General features: G+C 48.4%; 1 protein-coding gene across 1 annotated transcript in view; it reads right to left on the bottom strand.

Annotated features, from left to right (window-relative positions):
* The window catches only part of LOC126291674 (gastrula zinc finger protein XlCGF57.1-like), a 109488-nt gene that overhangs the window by 82544 nt on the left and 11331 nt on the right, over window positions 1–15613 (bottom strand). The window lies entirely within an intron of this gene.

Below are 15613 nucleotides of genomic sequence, written 5' to 3'. Positions count from 1 at the left end.
AATACCTACACCGGCTCCACTCTGTAGACACTCACCATAGTCTTTCTGTAGAAAGTTGTATCATGTTCGGCATAACACCACTTTGTAATTGCGTAGTGTACTATTTTGGGTATTATTTCCTTTCATTGTCTTGTACTCTTATCTGGCTTTTGCCACCACAAGAATTATTGTGTTTCTTGTTGTTCTTGAGTCTGGAAATTAGTGTTCACCAGGAAGGAGTTTTAGTTAAATAAAGTGTGTTCAAACTTGATCGTTAGTTCATTACTGCCAATCACAGGACACTACAGTCTGACTATTCACGGGCAGTACTCTCTCGAAATTTTAGTAGTAAACCTCTCTGTGATCCGTAACACCTCTCGTGTAACGTCTGACAATAGAGTTCGTTAAGCATCTCTGTAACCCTCTTGAGCCAACACAACAATCCTGTGACAAAATGCATGATTATTTGTTGGATCTTCCATATTTCTTCTATAAGCCCTATTTGGTAAGGACCCCAGATTGATGAACAATACTCAAGAATTGGTCAAACAAGCTCATTGTAAGCCACTCCTCTCATGGACAAATTTTATTTCCTTAAGATTCTTCCTGTGAATCTCTGTCTTGCCTCTGCTTTACATGCCCTTTGTTATATGTGGCCATTCCATTTAAGGTTGCTCTGGACAGTTACTCCCAGATATTTTATGGTGTATACAGTTTCCAGAGATTTGTCATCAGTAGTGTAACAGTATAACAGTGGCTTTCTGTTCCCATCTATGTGCAGTATGTTCAATTTACTGGTGTTCAAAGTTCAACTGTCAGTACCTGCACCATTCATCAAACCTCTGTAGATCATTCTGCAAAGTGGTGCTGTCTTCTAGTATTGCTACTTTCTTATAGACAACTGCATCATCTGCAAACTGTCTTACAGAGCTTCTGATGCTTTCTATTATTAACATACAATGTAAACAGTAATGCACCTACCAGGGTCCTACAATATTCACGAAAAGACTTCCTAACATTTTAATATATATTCAAAGTTATCAAATTTCTCTTTTAGAGAAAAACTTTCCTTGCTATTATCAGTCTGCATTTTACACCTTCTATATTTTAAAACCATTTCAGCTTTTCTAGCTGAAATTTATTTTATCTGAATATTTTACTGGCAGAAGCTGACTTCGAACAAGGACAGTTCGAGTTCCAGAGAAATATAGGGACCATGTAAGGTAATAGTGACACTATGAATATTACTAAATAATTAATGGAAAATCTCATATAAAGATGTGAAACAAATCCTAACAAAGAGATAGAGAGGCTGGCCAGTACTTACCTCAGCTCAGTACAGCCGATAGATACACAAAAAACAACCGAAAATTTAAGTTCCTAGCTTTCGGAATAAATGTTCCTTCATCAGGGAGGAGAGAGGGGAAAGAAAGGGAAGAAGGGAAAGTGGATTTAATTACTCACAACCCAGGTTATGAAGCAACAGGGAAAGGAAAACAGGGAGGGTAGCAAGGATGGAGGCATGGTTGTCAGAGGGAAGCCAAAGATATTCTACTGTAGGTACTGTGCCAGCTTCAATCCAAAGAGGATGCATACAGAAGTAAAGAGGTATATAGTATAAAGATGTAGGATGAAAAGATGCATGAATGGCTAAAGAGGAAAGGGAAAGAGGAGAAGACTGAAGAGTAAATGGGAGTGAGGTTGGTTAACGTAGGTTCAGTCCAGGGGGATGGCGGGATGAAAGTATGTGTTGGAGTGCAAGTTCCCATCTCCGCAGTTCAGAGGGACTGGTGTTGGGTGGGAGAAGCCAAATGGCACATACGGTGTAGCAGGTTCCTAGGTCCCTAGAATTATGCTGGAGGGCATGCTCTGCTACTGGGTATTGGACATCTCCTAGACGGACAGTCCGTCTGTGTCCGTTCATGCGCTCAGCCAGTTTAGTTGTTGTCATACCAATGTCAAAGGCTGTGCAGTGCAGGTATATCAGCTGATAAATGACTTGTGTGGTTTCACCCATGGCCCTACCTTGAATTGTGTGTGTTTTACCAGTAGCGGGGCTGGAGTAGGTGGTTGTGGGGGGATGCATGGGGCAGGTTTTGCAGCGGGGTCGGTTACAGGGGTAGGAACCGCTGGGTACAGAAGGTAGTCTGGGAATATTGTAGGGTTTAACAAGGATGTTACGGAGGTCAGGAGACGACAAAAGGCAACTCTGGGTGGTGTGGGGAGAATTTTGTCAAGGGATGATCTCATTTCAGGGGTTGACTTGAGAAAGTCATATCCCTGGCGGAGTAATTTATTGATGTATTCGAGGCCAGGATAATATTGGGTGACAAGGGGGATGCTTCTGTGTGGTCTGAGGGTAGGAACATTGTTGTTGGACGGGGAGGAATGTATTGCTCGGGAGATCTGTTTGTGGACAACGTCTGTAGGATAGTTGCGGGAGAGGAAAGCACTGGTCAGTTTATTGGTGTAATTGTTGAGGGATTCATCACTGGAGCAGATACGTTTTCCACGAATACCTAGGTTGTAGGGAAGGGAGCGTTTGATGTGGAATGGATGGCAGCTATCAAAGTGAAGGTACTGTTGTTTGTTTGTGGGTTTGATATGGACAGAGGTGTGGATGTGAGCTTCAACAAGATGAAGGTCAACATCCAGGAAGGTGGCTTAGGTTTTGGAGAAGGACCAGATGAAATTCAGATTCGAAAAGGAGTTGAGGTTATGGAGGAAGTTAAGGAGTGTTTCTTCACCATGAGTCCAGACCACGAAGAAGTCATCTATAAACCTATACCAGGCCAGGGGAAGCAGCTGTTGGGTCTTCAGGAAAGCCTCCTCCATGCGGCCCATGACGAGGTTGGCATAGGACGGAGCCATCCTGGTTCCCATGGCAGTTCCCCTGATTTGTTTGTAGGTCTGGCCTTAAAAAGTGAAGTAATTTTGGGTGCGGATGAAGTTGGTAAGTGTGATAAGGAACGAGGTTTTTGGAAGATCTTCGGGTGGGCGTTGGGAGAGGTAGTGCTCAAGGGCAGAGAGACCATGGGTGTGTGGGATGTTTGTGTAAAGGGATGTAGCATCTATGGTGACAAGAAAGGCTTCAGGTGGGAGAGGAGTGGGAATGGATTTGAGGCGTTCTAGGAAGTGGTTTGTGTCCTTGATGTAGGATGGGAGTCTGCGGGTGATAGGTTGGAGGTGTTGTCTACCAGAGCTGAGACACGTTCTGTTTGGGCTTTGAAGCCTGCTACAATGGGATGGCCAGGATGGTTCTCTTTGTGGATTTTGGGTAATAGGTAGAAGGTAGGGGTACGTGGCTCAGGTGGAGTGAGTAAGTCTATGGAAGCCGTTGTGAAGCCTTGTGAAGGACCTTGGATTTTTAGGATTTTCTGCAGCTCAGTCTGGATGGAGGGAATGGGATCCTGGGTAACAGCTTTGTAGGTTGAGGTGTCGGAGAGTTGACGCAGTCCTTCTGCCACATACTCCACATGGTTAAGTACCACAGTTGTGGAGCCTTTATCCGCCGGGAGGATTACAATAGAGCGGTCTGTTTTCAGCTCCTTAATGGCACGGGATTCAGCTGGGGTGATGTTGGGGGTTGGCGGGACGTTCTTCAAGAAGGACTGGGAGGCAACACTGGATGTGAGGAATTCCTGAAATGTCTGCAAGGGATGGTTTTGGGGGAGGGGAGAAGGATCCCTTTGAGAAGGTGGTCGGAACTGTTCTAGACAAGGTTCAACACTGGGTCTAGTATTTGGGGGCTGTGTTTGGATAGTGAAGTGATATTTCCAGTTGAGGTTCCGGGTGAATGAGAGGAGATCTTTAACCAGGGCAGTGTGGTTGAATTTAGGCGTGGGGCTAAAGGTTAAGCCTTTTGATAGAACAGATATCTCTGGAGGAGAGAGGGATCTGGATGAGAGGTTTAGAACTGAATTGGGGCTGGTGATATGTGGCATTTGACTGTGGTTATAGTTGAGATTTGGTCTGTGTGGGGTATGTGCTGGGATGGAGAGATTGAGTAGGGTGGCTAGGCTAGGTTTGTTGGCTATGAGGGGGGTTTGTTGACGGTTCTGAACTGCGGAGATGGGAACTTGCACTCCAACACATCCTTTCATCCCGCCATCCCCCTGGACTGAACCTACGTTAACCAACCTCACTCCCATTTACTCTTCAGTCTTCTCCTCTTTCCCTTTCCTCTTTAGCCATTCATTCATGCATCTTTTCATCCTACATCTTTATACTATACACCTTTTTACTTCTGTATGCATCCTCTTTGGTTTGAAGCTGGCACAGTACCTATAGTAGAATATCTTTGGCTTCCCTCTGACAACCATGCCTCCATCCTTGTTTTCCTTTCCCTGTTGCTTCATAACCTGGGTTGTGAGTAACTAAATCCACTTTCCCTTCTTCCCTTTCTTTCCCCTCTTTCCTCCCTGATGAAGGAACATTTATTCCGAAAGCTAGGAACTTAAATTTTCGGTTGTTTTTTGTGTATCTATCGGCTGTACTGAGCTGAGGTAAGTACTGGCCAGCCCCTCTATCTCTTTGTTACTATGAATATTACCTTGGAAGAAGTGATGAAGAAAAGCAAACTTACATTTATAGCATCTGCATATTTATAGCTGCAAATTTTGGAGAACGTAGTGATTAAATACATGGAGTGAAAGATTTTATCCACTGCCTGTAGAAAAACTAGACTGCAATTATAAGAGTTGTAGGACACAGAAGGGAAGCAGCAGTTGAGAATGGAGTCAGACTGTGTTCTACCCTATCCCTTATGTTATTCAATCTTCACACCGAGCAATCTGTAAGGGGAACCAAAGAAAACTTACGAGAAAGAACTAAAGTTCAGCAAAAAGAAATACTACTTTTATGTTTGCCGATGACACTGTCATTTAGTCGTACAAGGCAAATGACATGGAAGAGCAGTTAAATGGAACGGATATTGCCTTGAAATGAAAAATAAAACAAACGAAACTAGGAAACAGGAGATACTAAAAGTATTCAATGAATTTTACTATGTGGGCAGCTAAGTACCTGATAATGGCTGGAGTAGAGAGGATATGAAATACAGACTGGCAAATAGCAACAAAACTGTATCTGAAACACAGAAATTTACAAACACTGAAAATAAATTTAAATGTTAGGGAGTCTTTTCTGAAGGCATTTATCTGCAGCTTAGATCGGGTTGACGGAGGAGATAGAGAAGATCCAAAGAAGAGCAGTGCGTTTCGTCACAGGGTTATTTGGTAACTGTGATAGCATTACGGAGATGTTTAACAAACTCAAGTGGCAGACTCTGCAAGAGAGGCGCTCTGCATCGCGGTGTAGCTTGCTCGCCAGGTTTCAAGAGCGTGCGTTTCTGGATGAGGTATCGAATATGTTGCTTTCCCCTACTTATACCTCCCGAGGAGATCACGAATGTAAAATTAGAGAGATGAGAGCGCACACGGAGGCTTTCAGGTTGATTGGTTGGTTTGTGGGATTAAAGGGACCAGACTACTATGGTCATCAGTCCCTTGTTCCATAAAAACTAAAACCACCCAAAGAGAATAAAAAACGAACAACAGGAAAGACAGCAGATGAAACAGGACATGAAATACTCTGACAGAGACCAGACAAAACAAATTAAAACACACAGTGTGACGGTGGTTGGCCGACCGTAGAGAAAAAGAGGAAAAGCCAACCACCAAGAACACTTTAAAAACTCAGTTTAAAATCAGAGGCTAAAAGCCAGAATCAACACTAAAAAAACAAACACTCAGATTAAAGGATAAAAACCCCCTGCCCGAATAAAACACAAAACCAAGTCCACCATGGCAGAGTCATCTGATAAAAGAGCAGAGAGCGTGTCAGGCATTGCAAAAGTCTGCCTGAGCACAGTTAAAAGGGCGCACTCCGACAGAATATGGACCACCGTCAAGGACGCCCCACAACGACAAAGAGGGGGATCCTCACGACACAGTAAATAACTGTGCGTGAGTCGGGAGTGGCCAATGCGGAGCCGACAAAGGATGACTGAGTCCCTGCGGTTGGCTCGCATGGATGACCGCCACACAGTCATCGTGTCCTTGACGGCACGGAGTTTGTTAGGGGTGGTCAGACCGTGCCATTCAGCATCCCAAATCGAGAGAACTTTGCGGCGTAAGACTGCCTGCAAATTAGCCGCCAGGAGGCCAATCTCCAGAGATGGCGCACTGGTGGCCTCTTTCGCCAGGTGGTCAACAGTTTCATTGCCGGGTATACCAACAAGGCCTGGGGTCCAAACAAAGACCACAGACCTGCCGCTACGGGCGAGAGTATGCAGGGGCTCCTGGGTAACCATCACCAGACGAGAACGAGGGAAACACTGGTTGAGAGCTCGTAAACCGCTCAGGGAATCGCTACAGATAACGAAGGACTCACCTGAGCAGGAGCGGATATACTCTAGGGCACGAAAGATGGCGACCAGCTCAGCAGTGTAAACACTGAAGCCAGCCGGCAACGAACGTTGTTCAGAATGGTCCCCTAGAGTTAGTGCATAACCGACTAGACCAGCAACCATCGAACTGTCGGTGTAGACAATGCCAGAGCCCTGATACGTGGCCAGGATGGAATAAAAGCGGCGTCGGAAGGCCTCCGGAGGGACTGAGTCCTTCGGGCCCTGTGCCAAGTCGAGCCGAAGGCAAGGGCGAGGCACACACCACAGGGGTGTACGCAGAGGGGCCCGGAAAGGAGGTGGAACAGGGAAACACCCAAGCCAGGAAAGAAGCTGTTTGACACGTACGGTGATCGGACAACCCAACCGGGGCCAACGTTCTGGCAGATGAACGACTGACTGCGGGAAGAGGACACGATAATTTGGATACCCGGGCAAGCTAAAAACATGGGCAGCATAAGCAGCCAGTAATTGTTGGCGTCGTAACCACAGTGGAGGGACACCTGCCTCCACAAGTATGCTGTCCACAGGGCTGGTTCGGAACGCACCAGTGGCAAGGCGTATACCGCTGTGGAGGATTGGGTCCAGCACCCGCAATGCAGATGGGGATGCTGAGCCATAAGCCAGGCTCCTGTAGTCCAGACAGGACTGGATTAACGCCTGGTAAAGTCGTAGGAGAGTAGATCGGTCGGCGCCCCACCTGGTGTGGCTCAGGCATCGCATAGCATTTAGATGCCACCAACACGCCTGTTTAAGCTGCCGAATATGAGGCAGCCAAGTCAACCGGGCATCAAAAACCATCCCCAAAAACCTATGTGACTCCACCACTTTAAGAAGCTCGCCGTCAAGATAAAGCCGAGGCTCCGGGTGAACAGTGCGTCGCCGGCAGAAATGCATAACGCAGGTCTTGGCTGCGGAAAACTGAAAACCATGCGCTACAGCCCAAGACTGCGCCTTGCGGATTGCGCCCTGTAGCTGACGTTCAGCAGCTGCAATGCCAATAGAGCTGTAGTAAAGGCAGAAGTCGTCAGCATACAGGGAAGCGGAGATAGTATTTCCCACGGCCGCAGCGAGCCCGTTAATAGCTATTAAAAACAGACACACACTGAGAACAGAACCCTGTGGCACACCGTTCTCCTGGACTTGGGAGGAACTATATGAGGCCGCGACGTGCATGCGGAAGGTACGATACGACAGAAAATTGCGGATATAGATCGGCAGAGGGCCCCGAAGACCCCATCCATGAAGCGTAGAAAGGACGTGATGACGCCATGTCGTATCATACGCCTTCCGCAAGTCGAAAAAGACAGCAACCAGATGCTGACGGCGGGCAAAGGCAGTACGGATGGCCGACTCCAGGCTCACCAGATTGTCGGCGGTAGAGCGGCCTTTACGGAACCCACCCTGAGATGGAGGCAGAAGGCCTCGAGACTCCAGTACCCAATTCAAGCGCCGGCTCACCATCCGTTCAAGCAACTTGCAAAGAACGTTGGTGAGGCTAATGGGACGGTAGCTGTCCACCTCCAAAGGGTTCTTCCCTGGTTTCAGAATGGGGACAACAAGACTTTCTTGCCATTGTGACGGAAACTCACCCTCGACCCAAATGCAGTTGTAAAGATCGAGGAGGCATCGCTGGCGGTCCACTGAAAGGTGTTTCAGGATCTGAGAGTGGATGCTATCTGGCCCAGGAGCGGTATCATGACAAGCGGCGAGGGCACTTCGAAATTCCCACTCACTGAATGGAACATTGTACAATTCAGGATGGTGAGTGCGAAAAGAAAGACTCTGACATTCTATCCGCTCCTTAATGGAGCGGAAGCCCAAGGGGTAGTTGGCAGAAGCGGAATTCATAGCAAAGTGCTCTGCCAAGCGGTTTGCAATGACGTCGGAGTCAGTACAAACTGCTCCATTCAGTGAGAGCGCAGGGACACTGACAGGGGTCCGATAGCCATAGAGGCGGCGAATCTTGGCCCAGACCTGCGATGGAGTGACATGGAGGCCAATGGTGGACACATACCACTCCCAGCACTCCTGCTTGCGTTGGCAGATAATGCAGTGGGCTCGCGCACGCAGCCATTTGAAGGCGATAAGGTGGTCGATTGAGGGATGTCGCTTGTGACGCTGGAGCGCCCGCCGGCGAGCTTTAATCGCTTCAGCGATCTCAGGCGACCACCAAGGCACAGTCCGCCGCCGAGGGGACCCAGAAGAACGGGGAATGGCAGATTCGGCGGCAGTAACGATGCCGGTGGTGACCGATTGAACCACTGCATCAATGGCATCGTTAGAGAGAGGCTCAATAGCGGCAGTGGACGAGAACAAGTCTCAGTCAGCCTGATTCATAGCCCATCTGCTAGGGCGCCCAGAAGACTGAGGCTGTGGCAGTGACAGAAAGATCGGAAAGTGGTCACTACCACACAGGTCGTCATGCACTCTCCATTGGACAGACGGGAAGAGGCTAGGGCTACAGATGGAAAGGTCAATGGTGGAGTATGTGCCATGAGCCACATTGAAGTGTGTGAAGGCACCATCATTTAAGATCGAGAGATCGAGCTGAGCCAATAAATGCTCAATGATGGCGCCTCGACCTGTTGCCACTGACCCACCCCACAGATGGTTATGGGCGTTAAAGTCGCCCAGTAACAGGAAAGGTGGAGGCAATTGAGCTATCAGAGCAGCCAGGACATGCTGCGCGACATCACCATCCGGTGGAAGGTAAAGACTGCAGACGGTAACAGCCTGTGGCGTCCACACCCGAACAGCGACAGCCTCTAAAGGTGTGTGGAGAGGTACAGACTCGCTGTGAAGAGAGTTCAGGACATAGATGCAGACGCCACCAGACACCCTTTCATAAGCTGCCCGGTTCTTATAATAACCCCGATAGCCACGGAGGGCAGGGGTTCGCATTACCGGAAACCAAGTTTCCTGCAGACCAATGCAGAGGAAAGGGTGAAGGCTGATAAGTTGGCGGAGCTCAGCTAGATGGTGGAAGAAACCGCTGCAGTTCCACTGGAGGATGGTGTTGTCCATGGCTGAGAAAGGCTTGACAGGACTGGGAAGGGAGATTACGCCGCTGGGTCACCTGCTGCCTCCGATTTAGCACTTGTGATAGTGCTTTCCATGGCGTCTGATGGACCGGCGAGATGGAGGTCCTCAGTGGACACCAGAATCTCCACCGCATCCTCAGACACAGAGCTAGAAGGTTGCGGTGGGATGGCTGCCACCGCGAGTTCCTTGGGCTGAGAGCTCTTCTTGAGTTTCTCACGCCATTCCTTGGGTCGCACCGGCTGGGAGGGCTTCACCGATTCAGTCTCCGGAACGGAGGAGGATCGTGAAGCCCTACGACCAGCTGATTGAAGGCACTTACGCCATTGTCGGTCGTCAGGCTTCTCGCTGGCGGAAACCTGGGAAGAGAGGGTCCCAAGGGATCCCTTGCGAGCGTGAGAAGCCAAAGAAGTTGGACACTTCTCCGCCTTAGAAGTGGGGACGGACGTCCCCGATGGGTGGGATGGTGTTGCTCCTGAGGTAGGTGGCGCAGGAGCAACCCGGTGGGTAGAGCCCCCCCACTGGCGAGGGGGCAGGAGGAGTTTTATTACTCGTCGATCTGGCCACAATTGGAGAAACAGACAGGGCTAGCACAGGTGTTGTAGCAGCAGCGTAGGAAGATGTCATTCTCACAGGATGGAGTCGGTCGTATTTCCTCTTGGCCTCAGTATAGGTTAGTCTGTCCAGGGTCTTCTATTCCATGATTTTACGCTCTTTCTGGAAAAGTCGGCAGTCTGACGAGCAAGGTGAATGGTGCTCCCCACAGTTGACACAGATGGGAGGCAGGGCACATGGAGTATTGGGATGTGATGGACGTCCGCAATCTCAACATGTGAGGCTGGAAGTGCAGTGAGAAGACATATGGCCGAACTTCCAGCACTTAAAGCACCGCATCGGGGGAGGGATATAGGGCTTAACGTCACATCGGTAGACCATCACCTTGACTTTTTTCTGGTAATATATCCCCTTCGAAGGCCAAGATGAAGGCACCGGTAGCAATCTGATTTTCCTTCGGACCCTGATGAACGCGCCGGACGAAATGTACATCTCGGCGCTCTAAATTGGCGCGCAGCTTTTCATCAGACTGCAAAAGAAGATCCCTATGGTAAATAACTCCCTGGACCATATTTAAACTCTTATGGGGTGTTATCGTAACGGCAACATCCCCCAACTTGTCACAAGCGAGTAACCGTCGTGACTGGGCACAGGATGCCGTTTGTATCAGGACTGACCCAGAGCGCATTTTTGACAAGCCCTCCACCTCCCCAAACTTGGCCTCTAAATGCTCGACGAAGAACTGAGGCTTTGTGGAGAGAAAAGACTCTCCATCAACCCTCGTACAAACTAAGAAGCGGGGCGAATAACTGCTACTGCCATCCTGAGACTTACGTTCCTCCCACGGTGTGGCCAGGGAGGGGAACGTTTTCGGATCGTACTTCTGAGCGTTAAACTGAGCCCGAGAACGCTTAGAGACTGCTGGTGGCTGGCCACCAGCGAGAGACGATGTACCACGCTTCATTGCGGGTCATCCGCCCTGATGCCACCTACTCCGACAAAGGGCCCTCCCCACGGGCGCCACCCAGCCACGGCAAGAGCCACCTGGCAGGATGGCCGTTGCCGGGAGTCCCGATACCCCAGGAGGATAGGCATCTACTCCTTGGCATACGTGGGGAGTTAACGGCACAGGCATCAGTAGAGCGATCCCTGTGTTGTCAGGGGGCTAAACCAACAGGGTACATGGCGGCCCCACCACAACGGACTGGCTACCGTGCTGGATGTTAGGTAACATGTGGTCCATGGTCACCGTCGGTGCAGAAAGAGGCACTGCACAGTGCAAGGTGTTATCTGCACACAGAAAAAGAGTCATGCCCAAGAGATGGAGAGCGGACAGGACTGCAGTTCAACGGTGTATAAGCTGGCGAAAGGTCTGATTGCAAGATGGACACAATGCACCAAGTAAGGCGCCCTTCCCCAATCGGCTCGCTCTTCGGAAAATTTTGAAAGATGGAGGTCAAACCCAACAGGGGACCATCATATAAGGCCGAAAAGTTTGAGACTCCTTTTAGTCGCCTCTTACGAATACCGCAGGCCTATTCTAACCTCCGAACCCGCAGGGGGAGGAGGCTTTCAGACAGTTGTTCTTCCCACCAGCCATATGCGACTGGAACAGGAGAGGGAGGTAATGACAGTGGCATGTAAAGTGCCCTCCGCCACACACCATTGGGTGGCTTGTGGAGTATAAAGGTACATGTAGATTTATATGTAAGAGTGGAAGACCAAGAACGAAGTGCTCAGATTAAAAAGGGTGTAAGACAAGGATGTAGTCTTTTGCCCCTACTGTTCAATCTATACATCAAAGAAGCAATGATAGAAATAAAGAAAGGTGCAAGAGTAGAATTAAAATACTGGGTGAAAGGATATCGGTTTTAAGTTTTACTGATGGTATTGATATCCTCAGTGAAAGTGAACAAGAATTACTAGATCTGCTGAAGGGAATGTGCAGAATAATATGTACAGAACCTGGATTGAGAGCAGTGAAAAAGCATTTTCAAATAGTATTGGAAGCTAAAGAGCATCGGTGAAATGCAGTAACATTGACAGCAGAAACATGGAACTGAACCACCACCACATGTGAGCACAGCTCGCCTTTGCAATAAGTTCAAAACCACTGGAAAAATTATGGACAAGCACAAGGGAATATCAGGCCAGTCACATGCAGAAACAGGTGAAGAACCTTCTGTTTTGGTGTTAGATGCATTCACACAATCACCAAAGAAATCAACAACGTGCATGTGAATGAGGTGTGAGTAGTGTGAGTGTATATTATATTTTGCAAAGTTTACATTTCGTAATTGTTACAAGCACTGAATGAGAATGACCAATGCAGAATACATCAGTTTAGAGAATGATACCATGTGTGGGATGAAGATTATAATTTATACATATTCGTAATCAGTGTGAAAAATAGTATAAGAGAGAGTATTCAGTTTTTCATATTTTATAATTTTCATCGGAACGTGTTATCCCGTACGCGTGCTAAAGGAAATCTAGTGTTGTAGTCTGATGAGTCACATTTTAAATTAAATGGTACAGTAAACAGGCACAACAGTGTGTACTGGGTATTGCAAAATCTTCACACTTATGTCAAGTGAGTGGTCAGTACCCCAGGACTTGATGTCTGGTGTGGATTATTATCAAGAGGATTGACTGGGCCTTTCTTCTTCGAAGGTACGAATACTGGCAGGAGTTACCTGGAGATGCTCGATTAATTGTTTTTACTGTACATTCGTGATTTGATTGGTGATGAACCAATTTTCCAAACAAGATGGTGCTGCACCCTAGTTTCATAGGGGTGTGCATGCCTTTTTGGATAACAATGCGCCAGGTCATGGGACTGGAAGAAGAGGTCCAACCAAATACCCCAAACATTCACCTGATTTGACCCGATTTAATTTTTAATTGCAGGGTTCCCTCACGAATGGAGTGTACAGCAGACAGCAATGACACTAGCAGAACTGTGTCACGGAATTGTAGCTACTCTGGCAGATGTGACATTGAATGAGTGATATTGTGTTCAGAAATGTTTGGAGGTGGGTGGTTTGCAGTTTGAGCACCAATTGTAGTTGTTTCACTTTGGGTCATTGTAATACTGATGATAATATATAAACTTATCTTAATCAAAGCAAGTATACATTTTTGATCTACAATGTATTTGTTCTGATTTCATCAGACAGCACTTCATTGCAGATAATTGCATAATCTGAAGAAAGTCTGAGTTTCTACTCTAATTAATACTGTCTGCAGGGTCATTAATGTACAAAACTGTTATAACTTCAAGTAGAACAAATATATGTCAAGGAAGATGTAATACATGAAAGTCACAGATCAAGTAAACAGAGCAAGATGTGTGTACAGTCAAATCATAACTGAATCCGAGTATAGCAGCCGCTGGCTGGCTGGCCACTTAGGAGGCGCTGCTGCTGCATTGCTGGCAGACAGCGCCGCACGTAGAGGATGCGCGTAACTGCGCGGTGGCACTTTGAAAGATCGGCAAGTCACAACACTTTTCCCCCCTTTGAAGTTTTTGCACCGGTCTTGATGGAGGTGGCCTGTAGATTGCTAACGTCCATAGGTGTATTGTTTGACAGGCCTTAAAGTCTCGAGGAGGAGGCTTCCCGTACAGATGGAACTGTCCCCGTTGATAACGGGTCGAGATGACAGGAGACGTGGGGCTCGAATCTGCTGGGGCCCCATGCACCAATCTGCCCATTGCAGCAAGTCCGGTTGTTATAACAGGAGACATGGGCGATGTGTCCACACCCGTAGGAGAAGGAGGCGAGTAGAGTTGCTCCGACAGATGATGGTCATATGGTTCCTGCATGGGCACGTCTCCTGGTAGTGCTACTTCTTGTGCTGGCACCAATATGATGGTGAGAGGACTGCGTTGTGAGTCATGAGAGATTCCAGTATCCCAAGTGTCAGGTAGAGCAGAAGGTGGTGTAGAGGCATCCGGAACAGGCGTTGCTGGCACACGAGGCCGGAGCTGGTCCGATTGACGAACTGCAACACCCGTGTCCGTCTGGATATCATAAAGGCGTCGGCCACAGTGTCGTAAGATGTGGAAAGGACTTCATTTTGGCCGCCTGCCACATCCCTGTACCCATACAAGGTCATCGGCGGTGAACTGGCCAAGTGAAGGCACCTGCGACCGTGAGGTGGAAGGCCGCAGAAGATGAAGTAGCGTGCGGAGCTGTCGGCCATGTAAGAGCTCAGCCGGGCTGTGGTCGCCCATGGGGGTGAAACGGTAAAAAGCCAGAAATTGGAGCAGCGCATCATGAGCGGCAGAAGAAGTCAGGAATTTCCTCTTAAGAGCCTTAAATGTGCGGACCAGTCATTCAGCCTCACCGTTTGACTGTGGATGGAACGGAGGGGCCGTGACAAGAACAAAAATCCGCAAAATTGGAAGAGGCAAATTGCAGACCATTATCAGTAACAAGAGTAGAGGGAAGGCCTTCCAAAGAGAAAATGCGAGCTAGAGCATTGGTTATTGCTGCGGTGGTAGGTGACGTGCAACGGACAATGAAAAGAAAGTCAGAGTAGGCGTCAATAACAAGAAGCCAATAAGTACCTAAAAAAGGTCCTGCGAAGTCAGCATGAATACGCTCCCAGGGCTTCTCAGGCAAAGGCGACTTCGGGGTGGTGGCCTGTGACGCACAAGGGCCGCAGGCAACAACCATGTGTGCGATTTCAGAGTTGATGCCGGGCCAGTACACATGACGGCGCGTCAGAGGTTTTGTGCGAGAGACACCCCAGTGCCCTTGGTTAAGGAGGTGCAAGACAGAAGGACGCAAAGACGCAGGTACCACAACACGCGGCAAAGCATTTTTGGCGGAAAGTAGGATAACACCATCCCTAATCGTGAGGCGATGATGCAAAGCGTAGTAGTTCCGAAACGGATCAGAAGTCTTAGCGGACCGACAATCTGGCCAACCCTTCTGAATAGAGTGTAAAACCCGGGAGAGGGTAAGGTCAGAACCCGTAGCAGTCGCCAGCCGGTCCCCGGTGATGGGGAACCCGTCCACAACCCGCTGCTCGGCAACATCCAGGTGGAAGCACAAAAGTTCGTCCCTATTGAATGCCAGATCAGGACCCATGGGAAGGCGAGACAGTGCATCAGCATTCGCATGTTGAGCCGTCGGCCAGAAATGAATCTCATAATTGAAACAAGACAAGTAATGAGGCCAACGCTGGAAGCGGCGTGCAGCCTTGTCGGGAAGTGACGTTGATAGATGAAACAAGGAAACAAGTGGTTTGTGATTTGTAACAAGTTGAAATTTGGAGCCATAGAGAAAAACACCAAACTTATGAAGAGTATAATTAATGACCAAAGCTTCTTTTTCAATTTGAGAATACTTTCGTTGGGCATCCATGAGCGTTTTGGAGGCATAAGCAATGAGTTGTTCAGAACTGTCAGAAAAACAGTGCGCAAGGATTGCACCGACCCCGTATTGAGAGGCGTCTGTGGCAAGAACAAGTTGTTGGCCAGGTCGATAAGTAGCCAGGCATGGAGCCCGTTTCAGCATAGTCTTCAATTTCTAGAAAGCCGCATCGTATGACGTAGATCAGTGAAAAGGCACGTTTTTATGCAACAGGCGATGCAACGGCTGAGCCACCGAAGCAGCAGAT

The sequence above is a fragment of the Schistocerca gregaria genome, chromosome 9 (genome assembly GCF_023897955.1).
Source record: "Schistocerca gregaria isolate iqSchGreg1 chromosome 9, iqSchGreg1.2, whole genome shotgun sequence".
In the NCBI taxonomy this organism is placed as follows: domain Eukaryota; kingdom Metazoa; phylum Arthropoda; class Insecta; order Orthoptera; family Acrididae; genus Schistocerca; species Schistocerca gregaria.
Note: the sequence above shows the minus strand (reverse complement) of the source record. Positions and strands in the feature narration are given on the sequence as shown.